Here is a 22,104-nt window from a genome sequence, read left to right as displayed (position 1 = left end):
TATCAGAAATTTGCATATAAAACCTCCTTTTTTGTCCTGAAGGCAAACTTCTCCCATGTGCGTGCTATTTACATCAGGATTCCTCATCTTTCTTGCCCTTGCTATCGCATTGTTAAGTTTGTGGATGCATAATCACCACCTGTCAATCAGTGGAAAATATGAATCCCCCAACAAAATGTCTTTTGGCTCACTCTTGTGTGTGCATTAGATTTAGAAAACAGGGCATGCCAATGGTACTAATGGTCAGAAACCCACAAACTGATACTGAAAATCATGCTTTGTCCAAACTGATACTATGAGCCTGTGTTCTGTCTTGCTTGTTGATCAAAGACCAGTGGCTCAACACCAGTGAGATGGTGGAGGTGTTAAAGAGGTTCTGGGAGAGCCTCATCATCCTCCCACCAAGCAATCATAAGAAGACCGTGCACAAACAGAGGATAGTGAGAGGTGAGCGTGTGTGAATTTACAGTTTGTGTGCTAGACAAAGGGAGAGAGTCATGCAGAAAGGGAGGAGGAGATAAAAAGAGAAATAGGTATAAGAGGGAGGGAGGAGATGAGGGGATGGTGAGAGCCTAAGCAAGAGAGGTGGCAGGCAATAAAGCGCCCCATCAATCTGGTAAATGAGTGTCCTTCCAGCAGAGGGTACTCTGAGAAATGCAGCCTGCTCTGTGTTCATCAGTCAGAGGTTTAACACTCATCCTCCGCTCCAACACTTCCTTATCGAAGGAAAAAGCAATTGAACAAATGCTTGGAGTACAGGTCGCTCTGCCAATTTACTTACAGTATGAACTTGTCTGCTTGGCACCTTGAAGGATCATACTAGCATTAGTGAGGCTTTTGCTTAAATTGCTATTGACACTTTCAGTCCATTTACACAAGTTTATTATGGGTGTTCATTCATTGTGACTTCTATTGACCTCAGTGTGGCTACAAACATCAGCAGCACTTTAAAATCTGTTTATATTTCCATGATTTTTTTTCTTTCTTTATTTCCAGGGCTTTTTCTTATATGGCCAGTGCAGCAATATCATCTGGTTAACACACAACACCTTTTTCACGTTACACAACTGTTTGTATGGTGAAGATGTTGCTCACGGGAGATGAAATTGACTCTATAGCCGTACTTAGCCCTGCAGCCTAAGAGCACTTTTTATTTTAGTGCTTATGTATTGTAAGAGTTCATCAACTTGTTTGTCTGCTTGCACACTACCTGTCCACCAACATACATAGTCAATACAATCATGTGAAAAAGAAAGAACATCATCTTTCAATTCTAGGACAAAAAAAAAATAAAAATCAGGTCCTCAGAAACAACATGATCTGAAATGCAGAAGCAATGTGCGAAAAACTAAGTGCTCTTTTATTGATTCCATAGGAATTAAGAGGGTAAGTAGCAGCCAGGTGCTGCTAATCAAATGCACTTGATTCAACAGCAAGCGTAACCACCTCTATAAAAGCAGAGCTCTTGGCAGTTTGCTGGTCTAGAGCATTCAGGCGCCAAGAAGGAAACACATCAGCAATGGTCTTTGAGAAGCAATTCTTGCTGCCCATCATCAATCTGGAAGGGTTATAGGGCCATTTCCAAATAATTTGAAGTCCATCATCCTACACTGAGAAAGATTATTCACAAGTGGGAAACATTCAAGACAGTTATCAATCTTCCCCGGAGTGAATGTCCCAGCAAATTTACCGCAAGGTCAGACCATGCATTGCTCAGAGAAAATGCACAAACCCCAAGAGTTACACCTATGTATGTTAATGGTTAAAGTTCATGACAGCACAATTAGAACAAAACAGAGCAAGTGTGGCTTGTTTGGAAGAGTTAGGAGAAAACACGACTTGGGTTTGTTAAGTTGTGGCTGAACAAACCGCAGATATCTCTGGGGGGGGGGGGGGTTACTACACCACCATCTCTCTCTCTCTCAGTGGAGACATTTATTTAAACTTATGCTATAAATTCACATCATTTTCTTCAACTATGCTACCACAACCCCAAAACAGATTTAGCCTTTCTAAAGTAATGCAAATGCAACTGTAATGTCTCTAAGCATGGAACAAAAGAGCGAAGCCCATTAACCTCCAGTCCTCAAGGACTGTCTAGACTGGGTCACTGTACCAAGAAAGCACATAATCACCAGCTGTTTCCAGTGAACCAACTTCTAGATATATCACACACACATATTACAATATGACTGCATATAACATATTGTACAAAAACACAGACAAACTACTCACCAATCACAACTTTAACTTTTAGACCTCATCAAAAACCAGTGTTCTGGTTGTAAACTCACCCTGCTCTCCTCTCTCCATCCTCTTTTGAGAACCACTTTTTTGCTTTGGCTTGCTAAACATCATTTATAATGCTAGCAAACTGATGAACTACTCTATAAGACACACAAAAGAAATTCATAGTTGATGTCAACAGGTTCATGGGCATTTTGAACAAATGACAGAGAGCAAGGCCAGGAAGTGCAAGTAATATATTTCTGAGCATAGCTGAAAAGAAATGTATTAAGGTGTTGCAGTGACCTAGTCAATGTCCAGACATCAACCTTACTGAAATGCTAACATAAGATCTTAAGACAGCTTTGCATAAACAATTGCAAGTACGCCTCACTAACGTGAGGCAATGTTATTAAGAAGAATGGTCCACAATGATCTGATAGACTGACAAAGTCATACACAAAATAAATATTTTAAGTTTTTGTCGTTAAAAGGCCGGTGTGTTTGAACTGCGGACCAAAACGCAGACACAGGAGAAAAACAAAATATAACAAAAAGCGAGCCTTTATTGTGGCTGATATCATAAACACAAAACAAAGGCAAAGGCGAACTGAGAATAGAACTAAACTAAAACCTAAACTGGGATAGGCTAAGACTAACATGAAAACTATCAAAGGGGAAGTGAATATGAATCAAAACAGGTACATGCAACCTGAACCTAAACCAAAGCTTGAAAATAATCCTGAGACTTGACATACATGACACCAGACAGACAACCCAACATTGAACAGATTGAGACAGAGGACTTAAAAACACAGAAGGGTAATGAGGGAAGTGGAAACACCTGTGCAAACAGCTAATACAAATGAACATGATGCCACAGGGGAAGGAAAACTAAACACACTGAACATGGAAATACGACTTTCAAAATAAAACAGGAAACGTAGAGAGACATGAACTGGGACACGCAAGCTTGACACAGGAGCCAGAGCGAGGGAGTGAGAGAGGGACAGAGACACAGAGGAGAGAGACACAAGGGGAACCTACATGGACGAGGAGACAACACATGACAAACAGAAAAAGACTCATAAACAAGGAGACATAGAAGAAAAATAACCTAGACTAAAACTCAACTAAATCCTAACTAATAATAAGAACACAAGAACTTAACATATTTCCAATATAACATAAAAAATCAAACACGCAAAATAACTCAAAATGCTGGGTAAAACACCCAGCCCCTGACAGTTCTACAACTATTGAAGCATGGCACATGCTTATTTTTTCACATGCTGCTTCTGTATTTTGTCTCACTTTTTGCTAAATAAATAATAAATGTGTAGAAATTTACATGTGGTTGTTCATCTCAGGCTATATTTAAATCATTTTTGAACCTAGAAAAGACCAGATGATTTTTTTCTTATGTCCTGATACATAAAACTTTGACATGAAAGAAGTGTATTTGAAGCCAGTAATTTCCCACAGAAGATGTTAGAGATTCATTCACAGCACTGTTCAGTGACCATGGACCGTGAGCAGACATCTGGTGAAAACAAGTCCCATGTTAACGCTTTAAATATGTCTCTAATAAGGCCTTAATGCCAATGGGAGCTGCACATAAACCTCTGTCACCATGCATGTAAGCCAGGGATCATAACCATCACATACTGAACCCAGACCTGCAGCTTCAGCTTTGATCGTACTTTGAGTCTACATAATGCAGTTTCCTATGTGAAGAACAGAAGGCACGCAGATGTAGCTACAGATGGATAACCTTCAGAGAAACTACAATCTCCGAGGAGCTTCAGATGCTCATTTGGAAAGTTTTTACTGGCGTTGTTTGCTAAATAAGATGTTCGGCACATTTGGAACCTTTTTGTAATTTATTTTTGTTCAGAGAGAAGTAAGATGCTGTTGTCAAGGCTGAGTTGTGTTGGTGGAATTGTTTTGTGGTGATATGATGCTTGGAGCGCAAAACAAGCCAAGCGTTCGTCATTGTTGTCATGAGCATTGTGACTCGACCGCACAATCCCATAGCTGTTAGTGGCGGTGACATTGTGAGAATCAGTAATAGACTTCTGAGATGAATGTTAATACTCTATTCTGTGCTCGCACAATGATGTGAATGTTTGATATCAGCGTCAGTCATGGAGTCACACAGAAAGAAATCATACACAGATTAGAGCTTAATGAATGTCTGCGTGTTTTGTGTTTTAATGCCAGCTTTCTGTCAATACACAAATACGCAAAATACACAAAAAGCATTCAAATGTGTGAGTGTGGTACTGTTTATTGTGCTCAGTCTGGACACCTTCAAATGATAAACTAATGTCTCTTGAATGTTTAGTAACCAGTAGTTATTATTCACAAACATAATAACACTTTCTTCTGTCTTAGTGTTTGCTGGACTTTCACCAAGCTGTCATAGAGAGACAGAAGTAAATAATTCTTCTTCATAAGTGTTGTGTTTAACTTTAATAATCATTTTTGAAGAAAAAAACAGATGCGCATCGAAGGGTAATAAAAGTATATCAAAACACAATAAAAAGCTGAGTGCTTTTATGTCTATGTTTTGAGTTGTGACACTCGTGAAAGCGTTTAGATCACACTCATCAAGATATTAAACAAAATCCCAAACAAAATCCCAAACCCTAAATCGACACTTCATAACTTACATTATCTTCTGTGTGGTACTCTGGCTTTTGTGACATAAACTTAAAGAAATTTGAAACTGCAACTTAAAAAAATAGCTGCTCAGTTATTGATTCTGATTATCAGCTCAGACATGCTCCACAAGGTTCAAACAAAACTTCATTCACTTGATGTCAGCCCATCCAGATGGCTGGTCTGCTGACAGTAATTTACACAATGCTGTTTGAATATGTCCTGTGATCCCGCAGCTCAATCCACACACACCTGATTTGTAACACACAGCTCGGTCTCAGTGGGCAGCAGCATGCTCAGGGAGACAAATAAAACCCAGGAGAAGGGTTTGGGTCAACTCTCTATACTACAGCATTAAACAGTCTCACAGAGCTGGACTCACTTCCCTTATGCATGTCTTTTAAAAGCTGCCATATTGGGCCATCTGGCTGCAGAAATACATGTCCTCTGCTTTGGTCTGCAGCCTTGTCAGCTGCTGTCATATCTTAAACTCCAACAAAAATTATTGTTATTATTTTTTTCTGGTTACATTGTTTGGTCATTGAAATAGTCTGTTTATCTAGTTAAAGACCTTATTCTAATACAGACAATCAAATCATGCAGGAAGTAGTGATCCAATGTGTTAGAGCAGACAGTCACACAGAGGCATAGCTACAGATACCGAATTACTTTACTTACTTTATTAATCCCTTTATCTATCTATCTATCTATCTATCTATCTATCTATCTATCTATCTATCTATCTATCTATCGATCAATATAGATATACATTATTGGCAGCTAGGTTGTTTTTCCGGGGGTTAAACAACTGCGACACTTACTGTATTGATTATATATTTTATAGTGTAACACTGTCATCTGCTAAAATGCTGCTCTTTTAGTGTTCCTCTGAAACAGTTCATTGCTGTTCTTGCTATACACCGTACAGATAATGGACATAGATAATGTAACATCACCCACTAGTTTTGCAGTACATATTTTTAAGCTTTAGCATTAACATTTTGTCTGCTGCCATACTGGTTTTTCTTGGAGCCAGAACTTAACATATTTGGATGAAAGGGTGGATTGACGTTAACAGCTAACGTTCACAAATTTGTTTAGAAACCTGCATCCCTAAACTTTAAGGATGCATTAGAGCACACAGCGCACATAAAATACCAGAATTTCATTCACAAAGACTGGAGCACAGACTTGTGAGATGGTCTGCAATACAAAGCATGTCATAATATTTGTCAGATAATCCATGAAAATTCCCTGAAAGGCACCAACAGCTCACAGACACACAGTGGAAAGGTCCAGTTCAGTGATTCCAATTAGCCAAGGTGAAGCCTAGCAGATGCCAATAGGCTTCAGCGGCCTGCGTCAGGACATCTGTCAGTCAAAACAGCAACACCTACCACTCCAGTATGCAACTTAAGACTTAACTAACCCCCCCCCCCCTCCAAATTGGACCAATTAAAAAATTCTGGAATTTTTTGTTTGTTTGTTTGTTTGTGCATTTTAATGCTGAAAACTAACATTAGCCAGATGTGATCAGTCACTACAATGAGTCCTGAAAATGATGACCCATTGCTAGCTAGGGCAGTGTTCTTCTCAACATCAAAAGCAATATTTATTTATTTATGGTAATAAATCATATTCACAAATAACATCACTGTAGAGAATTTCCTGCATTTTTACAGCTGCAGTGTAAGTTGCAAACATAAACATATTTTTTTCCTGATTAAATAAACATTCATATTCACATTCTTGGAAAAGTCTCTGCACAAGTCACTTTTTAAGCTAGACAGCATATTAGCTCCTCACTTACAGAACACCAAAAAGCCTGTAAACATATGCATACGCCACTTTCGTCTGTTTGCATATTCACTTGATGTTATTTTTGACAAAAGAGGAAGTCTAAATGTAATTTCAGTTGGATTTAAGCTTTTATTGGATAAACACCTTAAAAATGTGGAACCACAGATTTCTCAGCATCTGCACTAAAGACTAATCTAATTTTAGCTGGCTTGTCATAACCCTCTTACCCTTATTCTTCATGCTGTCCTGACAGCTCCAGTTAACTGATACTGAGTTAAACTGCAGTCTTCCACATGCTCTGATCTCAGGTGATTTTGTCCCATTTAGCATCTTTAAACTACACCAATGAACCAGCCAGTCTAAACTGCCTGGTCTCTTGCAGAATTGTTTGTTTTTGCTTGACTAGAGAATAAGTGAAACACAATTTCTACATAAAAGAGTCAAATAACCTGGCAGGTCTTAAAATTCAGTAAATACAACCTCAGAAGAACTACAAAGAATATTATGCCATGTCACTACTTATTTAAGACAAATTAAGCCAAAATGCAGAAGTAGTGTGTGAAAAACTATTAAGAAGGTAAGTAGTAGCTAGGTGCTGCTAACCAAATGAACTTTATTAACTGATCATCAACAAGTGTGATAACCTCTAAAAGGCAGTTTGCTGTTCTGGAGCATTCAGATATGTGTTAACATTGCCTATGCGCTCTAAAAAGATTGTGGCAGCACAGCAGGTTTTAGCATTTTAGCATGAAAATTTCATCCCAACTGCAGTACAGTCAAAGGTTGAATACCACTTGAAAAATGGCAAAAAATAAAATAAAATAAAAATCATATTTTGCATTGCTGGATCTTAACAAGGTTCCAAGTAGAGCTTCAACATGCAACAAGAAAAAATAGGAGAGAGACAAAACATTTTTTAAAGATGCAATTTATATAAAACAACACTTAAACTGAAACAAGCTGTTTTAAAGCCATTTTTCAAGTGGTTTTAAACTTTTGATCGGGACTGTATCAAGCACGGTGGTAGAGCGGTAATGTTTTTGGCTTTTTTGCAGACACAGGACCTGGGAACATTGCAGCTGTTGAGCTGATCCTCCTTTGTATACCAAAGTATTCTTGAGTCAAATATGAGGCTATCAGTCTGACAGCTAAAGTTTAGCCAAAATCGGGTCATTAAGCAGAACAATGATTATAAACACAGCAGCAAATCTACATCAAAATGACTGAAAAAGAAAAGAATGAAGGTGTTACAAACTCCAGACCTCAACCTAACAGTGTCAGGGTCATTGATCTACAGTCACTGGGCAGGACCTTAAGAGTCCTGTGCATAAACAAATTCCTGAAATGAACTGAACCAACATTGTAGAGTAGAGTGGGACAAAAGACTGAAAGTCATACAGATAATGTATAGCAGGAGTGACACACACAGGACCTATAGAGCCACAAATTATGCATAGGGAGGTCGGGCAGATTGATGGTTGACATTTAACAGTGGAGACTGCCGTTAGTTCCAAATTTCAAACTGATACTCATCATTTATTTGAACCTTTATATTACCTTAAATGTGTGTTTGATTGTATAAATGTGACGATAAATGTCCTATTTTAACAAAAAAAAAACAGTTGTTTACTTATCAAATTGTTTTGGTTGGTTTTAGTTCAAGTTTGTTGAAGTTAGAAATTCAGAATTTATTATTAGGTGCTGTTTTTGTCATCCATTTAAAAATATGTATCATTGCTACCTTCAGATGTTACAATAGAAGAAAGCATTTTCACTGTCAGTCAGATTTAATTTGTCTGACCACTTGTAAAAGATAAGTGGAAGGCTTTTATTCTTTTATGGCTTTATTCACTTCTATTCTGTTCTTAATGCTTTAATTATGGACGGCGTTTTCTTTCATAATGAAACGGCTCTTCCTTTCATCACCGCGGACGTTAAATATGTAGATGTACTGTACTAGAATCTCACTGGGTTGCCAGCACATCATGAGCTGTGTGCGTACAGTATACATGTCTGGGAATGAAAATGAGCCAAGCTGGTGAGTGACATGGTTTCATTTACATTTGCAGGCTTGTTTTTCGGCTGTGCTGTGTCTATCAACTTGAATCTACAATTCTGCAGGAAAAACACAGCTCTGAATACATTTATATGTAAAACTAAATAAATAAATAAATGGCTGTGTAACATAAATGTAAGTTCTTGCTGCTAGAAACTTGAAGTATAGCTTCTAAATCCGCAGAATGATGTTCTATTTTCACTTTGCCCGCTCCGTAAGCTTAGCCACTCATCTCCCGTCCAAGATGACAGCGTAGTCAAGGGTAAATTAGTCTGACACTGCATTGGCTAAATGCTGCCCATCATTTCCCATCTTCGTTGATCCACATTTACTCAGCTTCATGTCCCTTGGTGTCAAGCACGCATGGGATCACAGACCAGCTGGAGAGCACTGAGTGATGAGCTTTTGTCAACTGTGAGATGGCAGCAGAGGATATGGGAGTACAACCAGCACTCTCCCAAGATGGAACTACAGTGCGTCATCTGTGAGACATACCCACACTGGCAGGGCAAAGTATTCAGCCTACCTCCAGTTCATCATCAGTGCTCCGACTGCCTGCTGATGGGTGTCCACAGGGCAGGCTTTATGATATCTGAGAATCTGTTCTGATGCGATCAGACAAATTCCAGGTCACGCTTTGTGCCACAATATTCCTCCAGCTACATGTACTGGTAGCTTCAGAGTGTGTGATATGCTAGAAGGGCTAGAAGCAGTGTTACCAGATTTGACTGATAAAAAGTATCCCCCACCCAGGTACCTTAAAAATAGCCAAGGTATCAATTTTTATTTATTAATTTTTAAATTTTATTTATTTCTTGTCCCATCCTGTTGTGTCAACTGTTAAGTTCATTCATCTGTCTGCGTTTTCCCATTTAGTTATGGTTCCCCCCATCCTGCTTTATTTTGGTATTTACTTGTCTCTAATGTTGTGCGTTTGCTTTTACTTCCCCTTGTCTCATCATTCCATTAGTTTCAGCTGTATCTTGTTACCCAGGTGTTTCTACTTCCCTCATTACCTCATCTACAAATATGTATTCTCAGTTTTCCTGTGTTGTCTTGTTGTGTCATACTGTGTTCTTCCTTTATTAGTCCCTGTTAGTTTCCTTAGTATATTTCTGGAATTCTAAGTATTCTTTGGATTTTGGACTTTGCTTTGCTTCTGGTCTTGGATTTTATCAGCCTCAATGAACGCTTGCCTTTATTCTGCCAAGTTTCCCTCACAGGTCTTACACTGCCATACTCTCCCATCCTCATGACAGTTTTACTGGTAAAATTTATGCAAACTAATGAATGTGATGAATAATGGAAGTCCTAAAATATATAAAGTTAGAGCCTTTTTTTTTTTTTTTTTTTTAATTTTGTCTCTGTACACCACTACAGTGGGTTTTGAATTAGTGAAGATATAACTTTCAGCTTTATTTTAAAGCACTTAACAAAATTTTGCACCGTTTAGAAATCATTGCACTTTATATACATATTTACATACAGATATGTGTAAGTCAAACAGTTTGGATGAAAATCACTCAGTCTGGCAACTATTCAGGAGTCCCCTTCATCTCTAAACAAAAGACTAGGGCCTGGAGGTCAGCCAGGGATTACATACTATGTTAAGGTGGCCAGCAAACAGAAGCTGTCTGGTATACTCATTGTCAGCTATGACTTTGAATTGAGTCTAGTACATTGAAAGACAGATACATAAAACAGCTGCATTACAGCCTTGGCACTGGCCTTAGCCCACTTTTACCCTGACTGCCCAACAATTTAACAAGTAATATTTTTCATCCACGTTTATCAAATATCAATCTGGTACAGAAGACAAAAGTGTTTATCCCTACAAGTACAGGCAAGTGACCTTGGTCATTGATGCTACCTCTCAGCCTCTGCTAAGCTGGCCCTGTGACCAATGATTCTCTGTCTGAATTGCTGTAGTCCTAAGGGTCTTCTGTTTTCTCTCACAGCTGATAAAAAGACAGCCTTTTTCATCCACCCACTATTGGCAGGGGCTGAGTTTGTATGGTGCTCAGGAAATGTTCTAATGAGATTTGCAGTATTTTAGCCATGCTAGCACCCGAGGCTCTGGAAGCTTTTGTCTTGCCCTGTGCCCACCTGAAGCTCAGCAATGAGCTGCTCCGAAGCGTCTCTGGGCACCTTGGTGTGGTCTTCATAGAGGTTTTTGTTTTTTTGTTTTTTTATCCTAACTTAGTCTGGCCCCTCATGATGGGTCAGTTAACCTTGGGGTCACACTGGCATTCAAACCCTCTCGATCACGATGAAGTGGCAAACTAGAGGTCTGTCCTTCAGCACCACCACCGAGGTACAAAAGTAAATACCTGAGGTGGTTCTAGCACCTGACTGGGACGCCTCCTCCTAAATGAGGTTTTACTGAATTACAGATTACTGCTCTGGGATGCTTCTATATACCTCCACAAGAGCTAGAGGAGGTCTACGTATTTCCCCTTAGACTGCTGCCCCCATGAAATGGACCTGAAAGAAAAACAGTTAAATGAACTTTTTTTTTTTAACCACAGAAAATAAATCCATCTATGACAGGTCAGCATTTAAGGAATCTTTTGCTTTCTTTTTAAATCAATGAAAAGGTTCATCCCACACTGGATGGATTATCAATAAATTTGGTGATAGTGATATCTTAGCTTATCATTTTTCTATGCAATAATTTATTTTGTGGGAGGGTGGTTCTTTAGCTGGAGTAGTCTAATACAGGCTCCTGACAATTATACGAGTTAGGATATGCCGTATTTCAATTTTCATCTAGGTTTCCACATTTAAAAAGGACGTTCTAACTTTATTCTAAAATGCCAGTCCAAGGTAATATCAGTAAAATCTCTTGCCATAAACAAACTGTTGTGCCAATAGTTTTAAATGAGATTCTTCTGATCCCATTGCTCTCGTTGCTGGCTGTACAGCTTTGATGTTCACTGTAATTATACCACTTTTCAGCACTTTATTTAAAAAAAAATCTTTGCATATTAAATATGACCTTGGCGTAATCCTCACAACAGCTTCTGCTCTTGTTTAAGTGTGTCTCTTAATGAACAGATATGCTGCTCCTCAGGCCTGACTGCTGCAGCTGAACTGCTCTCTCTGGTCATGTGCCGTACACACTGAAACCTAAATCCTGATACTCTTGGATGCTCTAATCCCTCCACAGTACGGAAACCAAAACAGAATATTAATTTCATCTTGTTTTTAGCACATTACCCAATTTGAGCAGTTAGGAAATGTTCAGCAGGCCTAAGCTTGCCTCCCATATGATTTACATTGGACTATTGTTGGAAATCTTTTTAATATGACACCCCAGGCTGCAATAAGATATAGCTGAAGTTATTGTAATGCAACTGCAAACCCCCAATGCAATGTTTTGCCTTTTGCAGTTGAATAATTACACACTGGGTTTCATTACTATTATTATTATTTAGGCTCAAATGCTCACACTGGTACCAGGTTAACCTATTTTAAATAATCCCACGGTACTCCATGAAGAACTGAGTAGGCACAAAGAGGATCTTTATTTTACTGGACATGAAATCCGATGATTTAAGGTCACTGTCCTTCTTTAAATTGAAGAAAATCCAGTCCTGCTCTAGAGGTCAGCTAGTATTGAAAAAATAATCACTCAGAGTTCACAATCAAATGGATAGATTTAATCCAGCCAGAATTAAACCCAATAGTTTCTAACCCCAAATGGGTTAGAAATCCAGCCAGCTAGTAAGATAGACTTATACCGAGAGTGAGACCAGAGAGAAGATTTAAACATTTGAGTTTAATACTCAAACAAAGCTCAAACGGACCCATTGTGTTTCCTGTGACATAGTGCTGTGTGTTCTGCCTTTTCAGTTTTCAAAGTGAAGAATTTCCTCTCTAAGCCCTGCCCCCCAGGACTATTAAAGCTTTGACAGCATTTTAAACTAGCGCTGGCGGAGGATTTGCCATGCTGGCTACTAACCAATAGCATGTAATAATTCCCCAGTGCCCAAGTTCTATTCTGAATTTATGGATAGTGTGTTTTAACAATGTAGACATTGGGCTGTGCATGCTTAGCATGCATGACACAACAGCACATGACTGCAGAGGTTAATGCGTGCAGCATTGTGTCCTTTATGTCTTGTTTCGCCTGAGTCCATTGTAATGTCTAAGTCTGTTTGACAGGGAGGAAAGTTCACAGCTCTCCTACAGCTTAGGCTTGCTCTTTTTCATGAAAAGAACAAAATATTTATTTTTTTTCAAACCCAGAATTTGACTTTTGCTCTTATTCGTATCATCACAAGCACAGTTCAGCCTTACCAGCAAGTGCTGTGAGAGATTTGCACATCATTGTGCAGCTCGCCTCTTTTTTTTTTAAATGAGCACCATAAATGTTATTCTGTCCGGCACTATGACGTTCAGTCTTGCAGAATCACTGAAGTGAATCTTTGTGGCGAGGCAGTGCTGAAGTGCTGGCACAAGACGTTACCAAATGAAAACATGCAGACGGGAACCAGAAGCAGTACAATGAGGATGGTAAATGGCTCAAGGGAAATGGCAACGTCTCACTCTAATTACACTTCAGTGTGTGCAGTGGTGAACGAGGGAGAGCAGCGCTTTGGGATCATTTTAATGGGCAAAGCACTGATGAGAATCCCATGAACAGCAAATGCTTCGAGCTCTGAATTTTTCAGTAGGCTTCATGTTTTGAGTGCAGCGGCCTCGGTGTTCAGCAATGTGGAAGGAAGATTCTTTCTGATTTCAGAAGGCGTGCATGCATGCCATCCACATTGTCAGTCACTGAATGAGATAAGCAGGTGCTTTGGAAAACCTCTACCTTCTGTAAATACACAGGGGGTGCAGTACCAAAGCTGTCAGCTGTCTCTCTCAGAGTCTTACCACACTGTAAATGACATACTCAGTGCATGGAAAGTCCTAAAGTAATAATCCGATCTTCAGGTTGCACCTGTTATGACTTCATTTTCGGCAGTCGTTATTAAAAATAAATTAAAATTTTAAAATTTAAAAAAGCTCAAAATAAACTGTAAACATTGACAGCTCTGTTGGGGGAAAAATACCCAGTGTCAACCATAAAGTTGTATTATGATTGCATTTTATCATAACATTAAGTACAATTTTCCTGAGTGTAGTTGATTCTTTCAGCAAACCCTGCCTTCCCCTGTAATGTGATTGACCAACACTTGGCAGTTAAATCCCTTCCAGACAAAAATGCCTCTGTGTTGCAGCCCCTCAGGTTATAAATGATGTTTGACATTAATGTGTTTTTGGCTATATACAGCTACACTGTCAGAATGGCTCTCTTATATCTGCATTATGTTACAGAACATTATACTGATAATCTCAGAAAAAAACAAAAAGGTATAACGAAACAGGAAGTGTTCTAGCTGTGTTACTATGTTAAAGGACTAGTTTGACAATATGAGTAATATTATTTTTTAAAAATAAATAAAAGCTGTTTGTGTCATGCAAGAAGCAAAAGATTTCAATGCTTTTTTGTTGTGAGTGTAGTTACCATTAACACGTTGACATATAAATGGGTGCATTTGTCGAACATACAGTAGAGATTCCAGAAATTAAATGACTCTAACCACGAAATAGTTGAAAACCTCATAAAAAGATCAACTGTCACTTTTAAACTTGAGTTGTTTTGTACAAATTTAAACCCATGAGATATTGTTCTGGTTTTTGGTGAATTTCTGTGTATTGGTGAAGCAATGTAGAGAGTCGAAATATCACACTGTACCGATGACAGTGATTGATGGTGTTGGCAGTTTGACAAATAGGTTTGGGGAAATGTGTTAATGAGAGGGAAAATTTTAAATGTTCAAAAAATTCCTCTCATTTGCATGTATAATGTACATCATGTGGAAAAGTATTGTGATAAATGTTTAAGGTTTTTGTTCTCATTAGTCCTGTTATCCTCAGTTCTTGCTTTCCCAGGGCAGTAGAGAATAACAGTTGCACCAAATGACATAACTTAGCGACTGCAACAAGCTATTAGTAGATTCTCACTAGACAGTGGGGATAGCGGATGGTGTTGGCCCATCTTAAGTGTTATTACTGTTAACATGGACTTTGTACTTGTGGAAATGTGGAGGGAGACAGGCACATTTTCACTGGTTATCAAGATTTTATTGAATTTCCATGCTTTTGTGAAGTTGGGTTTACAAAATATAGAAGCAGGAAGTGTAAAAAAAAAAACAAGAAAGAAAATAAAGAGATAATACTTTTTGTTCATGCATTATTATTATTCATCATGTTCTATTGTCAGTGATTTAGGTGGACTATAGTATGCATGTACAGAACACACAGGTCTTATGTAGATGCGGGGTTGTCAGCAACTGACTGCTTAGCATCACATCCCAGTGATTTACTAATTATTCTACATGTGTGCTTAATTGCTTTCACACCGTATGAGTACCTATCCTGTTTTATTGATATAGACATGAAATAATTGAGTATTTTAAGGTTTTTATTTTATTTCTACTAAATATAGCATCTACAAAATATTGCCAAATAAGGAAAAAAACTTTTGCACATACATTTTATATATATATATTTTAAATAACTGAAGTTGTTTCATTTTGTTTGAGCAGGAGTTCCCTAATTATCAAAAACATCTCTAATTTAGTGGTAGAAAAGTCTGATGCATAATCTAAAGGATCCTAAAAACATTTTTTCTCCACTGTGATTTATTTTTCTCTTGATAAGCTACTCTGAAAATAACATTAATGCAAGGTATTTGGGAAGTCACTGACGTCTTCCAACAATGAGCGTTTATTCTGTTTGCAAAGCTGCAGCCTTGATAATATTTGAGCTTGTTTATTGTTTGTCATCTGGCTTTGATTTTCCAACACAATAGCATGCGAAAGCAACGTTGTATCGGGGCCAACTCAAAAAATCGCATATACGCGCATGCACACAGCATACAGTAACAGCCAGTATAATAGGAATACTTTAATAAATCAGCCAGAGAGGAGCCTTGGCTGATTAAAATTTTACTTAAGGATGGGAATCTGTTTCTATATAGGACATCTGAACCCCGGATCCTATCTTCCAACAGTGCAGACTTAACTGTTTGTCACTGTTTATTTTAGTACAATTTAAAATATAATGGGTTATATTAATGTTTCTATCTAAATCCTTTAAACCACTTTTCAATTTATCTCCAAGTACAACAGTTTAGACAATCAACACTTGTGTTGGGGGCTATCTATAATATTTACCATGGTGAGAGAATGGAGCCACTGTCAGTGTTACTGCATTCAAACTGAACTTACTCTATGACTCAAGTGGCTTCTTGAATCTGTAGCTTAATTTTTTTTTAACTCGAACAGAGAGCTAACTTGAAATGAAACTCCTTTAGTGAATTTAAAGCAGCTGTAATCAGTATGTGCTGAGTCTAATGATTATGTATACTGTGAATGGAGCAGCTTAAGCCACACAGAGCTATAACCTGAGTCTGCAGCTCCCCCCAGATCACTCCCACTGCTCATAAAAAACTCACTATACATTACCTGCTGAGCACCAAACTGAAGCAGTTTCCAACCAGCTGCTATCATAACTGTGCATTTAGCAGCTATTTACCTCAAGAGTTAGTTGAGATAAAATTGTTGTTTAAGAAGAGCGAATATTGCTCTTAAATTTGTCAGGTGGCCAGCGGCACAGTGCCAAATGAAGGATAATGTTGCTCTGTACTGTGTCTGCAGGCTGTGTAAACAGGAAACTGTTTGCTAACAAGTTCAACATATCAGCTTAAAAGGTGATAATATGTCAATGTCGTGTTTACAGATTGTTCTTGCAGCACCCGAGTGGCCAAAAATAAAACGGAATTGTTGTCTGCAAATTCGGCAAGCGTGGAAATCTAGTTTATCATAATAGGAGTTTAAGTGTGTTTTCAGTACTGTGCATGAATACTAAACTCATTTTATTTTCCCAGTATGAAGCCAGCTTTAGCGCTCATTATGAACTCTGTGTTACACGTTGTAGAGCTTGAAACATCCCAGTGCTTTTTAAAGTCTCTCCAGTTTAGCTCTTTTAACCTTTTCAGCAGTATATTGCAGTCTGGGGAGAATAGGTGATGATTCTTCGGTCTGCTTTAGCTGATAAAAAAGACGATAGGTTTTTGGCTGTGTGATTTGTCACAGGGAGAATGGGGTTTCAGACGGCAGAAGAAAAATATGAACAAAGTGTATTCTCTTTACCTGAGTTCAGCACAGTGGTGCACTGCTTAGCATTGTTGTTTCACAACAAGAAGCCTCTGGGTAGAACTTCCTGGTCAGGTAGTGTCTTCATGTGTAGAGTTTGCATGTGGTCTCTGTACCTGGGTGGTCTCTGTCTTGGTTGGTTCTGCTACGGTTTTCTCACATAATCCAAAGACATTGTGTTAGCTTAATTAGGGATTCTTTAGGTGTGACGCATTTGCCCCACTACATGTGGGCAGTGTTGGGAAGGTTACTTTTAAAATGTATTCCACTACAGATTACAGAATACATGCCCCAAAATGTATTTTGTAACATATTCCGTTACGTTACTCAATGAGAGTAACGTGTTCTGAATACTTTGGATTACTTAATATATTATCATGCTTTTACAACTACATGAATGTGCTATTGCTGTGTGATTTATTACTATTAATGAAGGTTACTCGCCATACCAATACCAACTAGATTTTTAAATCTTAATATAAATGAGTAACAGTAGGTTGACATTAGGTAAGGCTGCACTTTTTGCAGCGATCTCGTATAGAAAACTATTCCGCACGTATATAAAACAGGTCCGCGGCTCCGAACCATAGTAAAGGGACCTCTGGCTAATACGTCGGGTTCCGTGTCAGGCTCGTAGCTGAAAACTAGCTTTACTTGGTTGTCTGGGTCAACTTTGTATATATATATATATATATATATATATATATATATATATATATATATATATATATATATTTACATGCTTCCATCTCCCGTTTCTGCTCGGTGACAACTCGTACTTTTCCACTCTCCTTTTTCTCCCTCCCTCGCTCACAGACACATAACGGGTATGGCAGTCCATTCTCCCTGCAGCACAGACTACACTACCCATGAGGCTACATTCTTTAGGGCTACGCCTGTAACACTCTGCCTATTGCCTTCATATTAAATCATTTTGTGAATAATCTTTTAAAATATTTCTTCACGTCATTATGCGGGCCGCAAGTAGAGGTGACATGGGCCGCAAGATTGAGACACAGACATTAGAGCCTCTTAATGCGTGTTTTGTTTGGATTTCCACCGGCGTGGAAACCAAAAATATGGAGTTCATAGCCTTATGAAACAGGAAAATACCACCGTGTAATCCATTAATTTCAACAAAGTAACTGTATTCTGAATACCAACTTTTAAAACGGTAACTGTAACGGAATACAGTTACTCATATTTTGTATTTTAAATACGTAACGGTGGTACATGTATTCCGTTACTCCCCAACACTGCATGTGGGAAAGCTGGGATGGGCTTCAGCTACCTTACAACCCCGATCTGGATGGAAGAAAATTGGAGGAGTGGACATATTATATTACAAATGAGCAGTCGGTTAATTAACTGAATTAATTATTATGCATTTTTGTCTTTGCCAGAGTATTGCGTTGAACTTACCAATGACTGACTAGTCATTGAAGACTCCCCAAATTATCTTTGTTCTAGGAAAATACATAAATAAATCATATACATATATGTATCAACTCTAATAAAATAATATTCCATTTATTGCGTCACTAGCAGGGACAATATTATAAATTGTAAACTTTAAAGCTCCAGATGTTGTGATCATTTGCTGGCCTTTTTGTTCTGTTTGTGTGATAATACATATAATAGTTCGGTCTTTACATTTTGGTATGCTAACATAAGCAATCGACATTTTTAACCATTTTCCTTTCTTAGCTGAGTATTTATTCTGTCCACACGATGTAAGGAAATTAGCAATTTTCACTTTCAGTGTACTGATTTGTTTTATCTTGATTTTTTTTCTCTGTTTTGAGAAGTAGCCTGAGGTAAATAATCTTACTGTAAACACCTGCCCATTCTTTTTCTTAAATGCTTATCTGGTTCAGCGTTGAGGGTGGGCTCAAGTGTATCCCAGCTGTAATGGCACAAGAAGCTGGGTACTGCCTGAGCTGGTTTAAAACATGCTTTTTACATAAAAGGAGCAAATTAGGCCTGAGAATCTGAATTTAAAACCAAATTTACTTTCTTGTTATATTCTAGTAAAGAAATTGCAATATATCTGCTCAACAGCTCTAATGTGATTTTCCTCAAAAGCTATTTACACGTAAGATAATTATAAATGTTCATTTTTTTAGCCAACATATATCCAGTGTATAAATCACTAGGGACAGCTTTTGTTTTATTGAGCATATTGTTCGTTTTAGTTTTACATTAAATCCATACATTTATCAAGTAACTTTATTTGCTTTTGAGCAAGATTCTTTAATAATATTCTGTGTTTTCATTCAACACACTTTTTCTTTTCTCCTTTGGGATTTATTTTTAATTTCTCCCAGCGATTTGGGGTTAGTTGGACCTGATAAGTATAAAAACTGAATGTCATCTTTGAAAGGGAAGTAATTGTTTTTTAAACAAAAGCATGTCCTCATATGGGTACAACAAGTTTATTTCACAGTGTAATTCAATAAAGTTTAACAAAGTATGCCAAAATGTAATGTAATATGAGGCCTGGGGTTTCAGGAAGATAACATGCACGACTTACAGGTGTTTTTTCAAATACAGAAATAACGTACTATACTTCTCTCTCAACCATTCTAACTCTCATACATTCTGACAATTAAAGCCAATTATCATTTACAACACATTCTGTGTGTCACATCTCTTTTCGTATTATATATAATGATGGTTGTGGCCTTCCATAGTTCACTTCCAAAACCCTTATGGGACCAGGATACTCAAAGAACTGTAAGATCACTTACCACACTACCTAAGCAGACTACAGCTGTAGCTAGTATAACACTGACAGGTCACACCTCAGATACTGAATGACAACACAGGACCTGGAACTGCTAGTTAAAGACATTTCCGTCACCTTGTGACACCCAGTTCTCTGTTCAGCCAGTCACTGCTACACCCGTGTTGTGTGTGAGCATGTGAAACAGGGTCTTAAATGTGCCATCTTCATTGCAGTCTAAGGATTCATTCACCTTGTAATTATGCAGTAGCCTTCTAGCCACCATCTCACAGACAGACAGATGCGCTGAACCTGCGACAGAGTTACATGAACTGTGAACAGTATTTCTTTCTCATCTTCCCCCTGTGATGCTCAACACTTGACAGGGTTACGTTGGTGCGGTGGATGGGTAGGTGGGCGAATTAGCACGTTTCTGTGTGTGTTGGTGTGCCAGCATGTGTAGGTGTGTGTCAGTTTGTCAGCAGTGGCACCTACAGGACGCGAACACGTGGGGCTACAGTCAGCTCAGGCGGATGAATTACAGCAGCCTGCGCCGTTGTAAAACGCTGGTGTATTTGTCAGCACACTGCTGCGCCCGTCCAGGAACACTGACTCAGATAAGTGGCTGCTCCCTCACTGTAAATTGTGTATGGGAGGTCGGAGAGATGTAAGAAGTGACAAACCAACACAGCAAAATGAAAATGTGTGCAGTTAACATTCTGCATTCAGCTCCCAGGCAAGATTTCATGCTTGCTGTGGGAGAGGGCTCTTACCATTGACTGATCGGTGAGTCACTCCACTCTGATACAGACAGCATCTGTTGGAGCGAATTTAATGCAACATGGATTTCTGCTTTGTGAATTATGAGTTTTCATAACCTTGATGCAATATTACTGTCTTTTCATAGTGAGCTTTGAGGATGAATAAACCTGTGATAGAAGACACACGTGACAGTCACACTCAAATATCTCTCTTTCCTTGATTTGCTCTCGATTGTGTGTCTGTTTTTCTGCTTATGGTCATCCTGCTGATGTGTTGCTGAGGCACTTTATGACAGAGATACATCTTATGCAATAGATGATGAAGTGCTGTGTTAAAATTATCGTTGTTGCACTGGAAACTGTGGTGTTTATTATTGACGAGGAGGCTACATTAGATTTAGTGTTACCCCAAAAAGGCAGTGAAAAAGCAGCCATTAGCTACACATCAGAGCTGTCATCCCCTGTCAGTTTGCTGGTTATAGCTGTGACATGGGCATTAGAGTGAAGTTTTATTTCAGATTGCTCTCTGTTTTTATTTCCGCTTGTACCCAATATAGTTTCCTCTGAAGTGCAACCGCAAAATATTTGCTTTGTCTCAAAATTCTTCTTTTAGTGAGCTTTAGGGAAGATTTATTGTTCCCTTTAGTTAGAAAAGAAAGAATCACAATTCCTAGTACAGTAAGTAGATTTGAGAGGATGGCAAAGGACCAAAAATGATTTGTGGAAATGAGGGTTTATTTCCTGCTTTGGAGACAAATGGTGCTTCTTAAATATAAAGCTCATTTACATGTATGAGTCACACAATCGTTCTCCTATGCACTGTCAGTGTAGTATCTCCTGGCTGTACATCATAATGATGTCTTATATTGGGCCCTTGGCTGTCTAGTTTCCTGCTTAGGTGAAACAATTCATACAGTAAGCTGAATAGCTTCTTCTATTCCCTGTGAATAATATGTGATTTACTGTCTTTTGTTTTTTCAATCTTGTGGCTCTATTGCACTTATGTATTCAGCGGCAGAATAATAGAGACAGTGATTGAAGGAAAACTGCTTATAAAGTGTTCAGAGCGTTTAAATGGCAATAAATTTTCTATCGCATAGTAGGATTGTTTTAATATTTCATACACATATACTTCGTTAAGTTTGATATATTCAATTTGAAGTGTACTTTAAGAGCCAAATACAAAATGTGTGTGTACATTTCCCCTCAAGCAACACACTGTTATGTAGGCACTTGCTACTGGTGCTCCACCTAGTGGTGTTTTTTTTTAATCGACTTACAGTATGCAGGAACTTACAGTGCTGTAGAGGACAGTAGATCTCCTTTCCACATTATTTTCATTGTTGCGTTTTTTCTGTGAAATGCACCACACATTTTTTTTTTCAGTTACTCCTCTGATAATCCAAGGACACAGAGGGATTAACACTTCTAAATGTGCTCCAACTCTAATTTGGTCATTAGCTTTAAATATGGGAATGTAGAGTTACTTCTATGCTTTTATGAAGCTTAAAATTGTTCACAAATGGCTTGGTGGACTGTCAGCAATCCCTAGAATGGGACAAACACCTGTACATTTTAAAAAGAAAATGAAACATTACTTTTAGAAAGGGCAGCTAAAAAGGGTTAAAAAAAGAAAAGAAAGGAAGAAAGAAAAGCTAGTCA

The 22,104-nt window shown here is 38.3% G+C and overlaps 1 protein-coding gene across 7 annotated transcripts in view; it reads left to right on the top strand.

The window, feature by feature from the left end:
* Positions 1–22,104, top strand: part of dlgap4a (discs, large (Drosophila) homolog-associated protein 4a) — a 101,304-nt gene that overhangs the window by 52,674 nt on the left and 26,526 nt on the right. The window lies entirely within an intron of this gene.

This window comes from Pelmatolapia mariae, linkage group LG20 (assembly GCF_036321145.2).
Source record: "Pelmatolapia mariae isolate MD_Pm_ZW linkage group LG20, Pm_UMD_F_2, whole genome shotgun sequence".
Classification (NCBI taxonomy): Eukaryota; Metazoa; Chordata; class Actinopteri; order Cichliformes; family Cichlidae; genus Pelmatolapia; species Pelmatolapia mariae.
The sequence above is the reverse complement of the archived record's forward strand: the minus strand, read 5'-3'. Positions and strand labels throughout refer to the sequence as shown.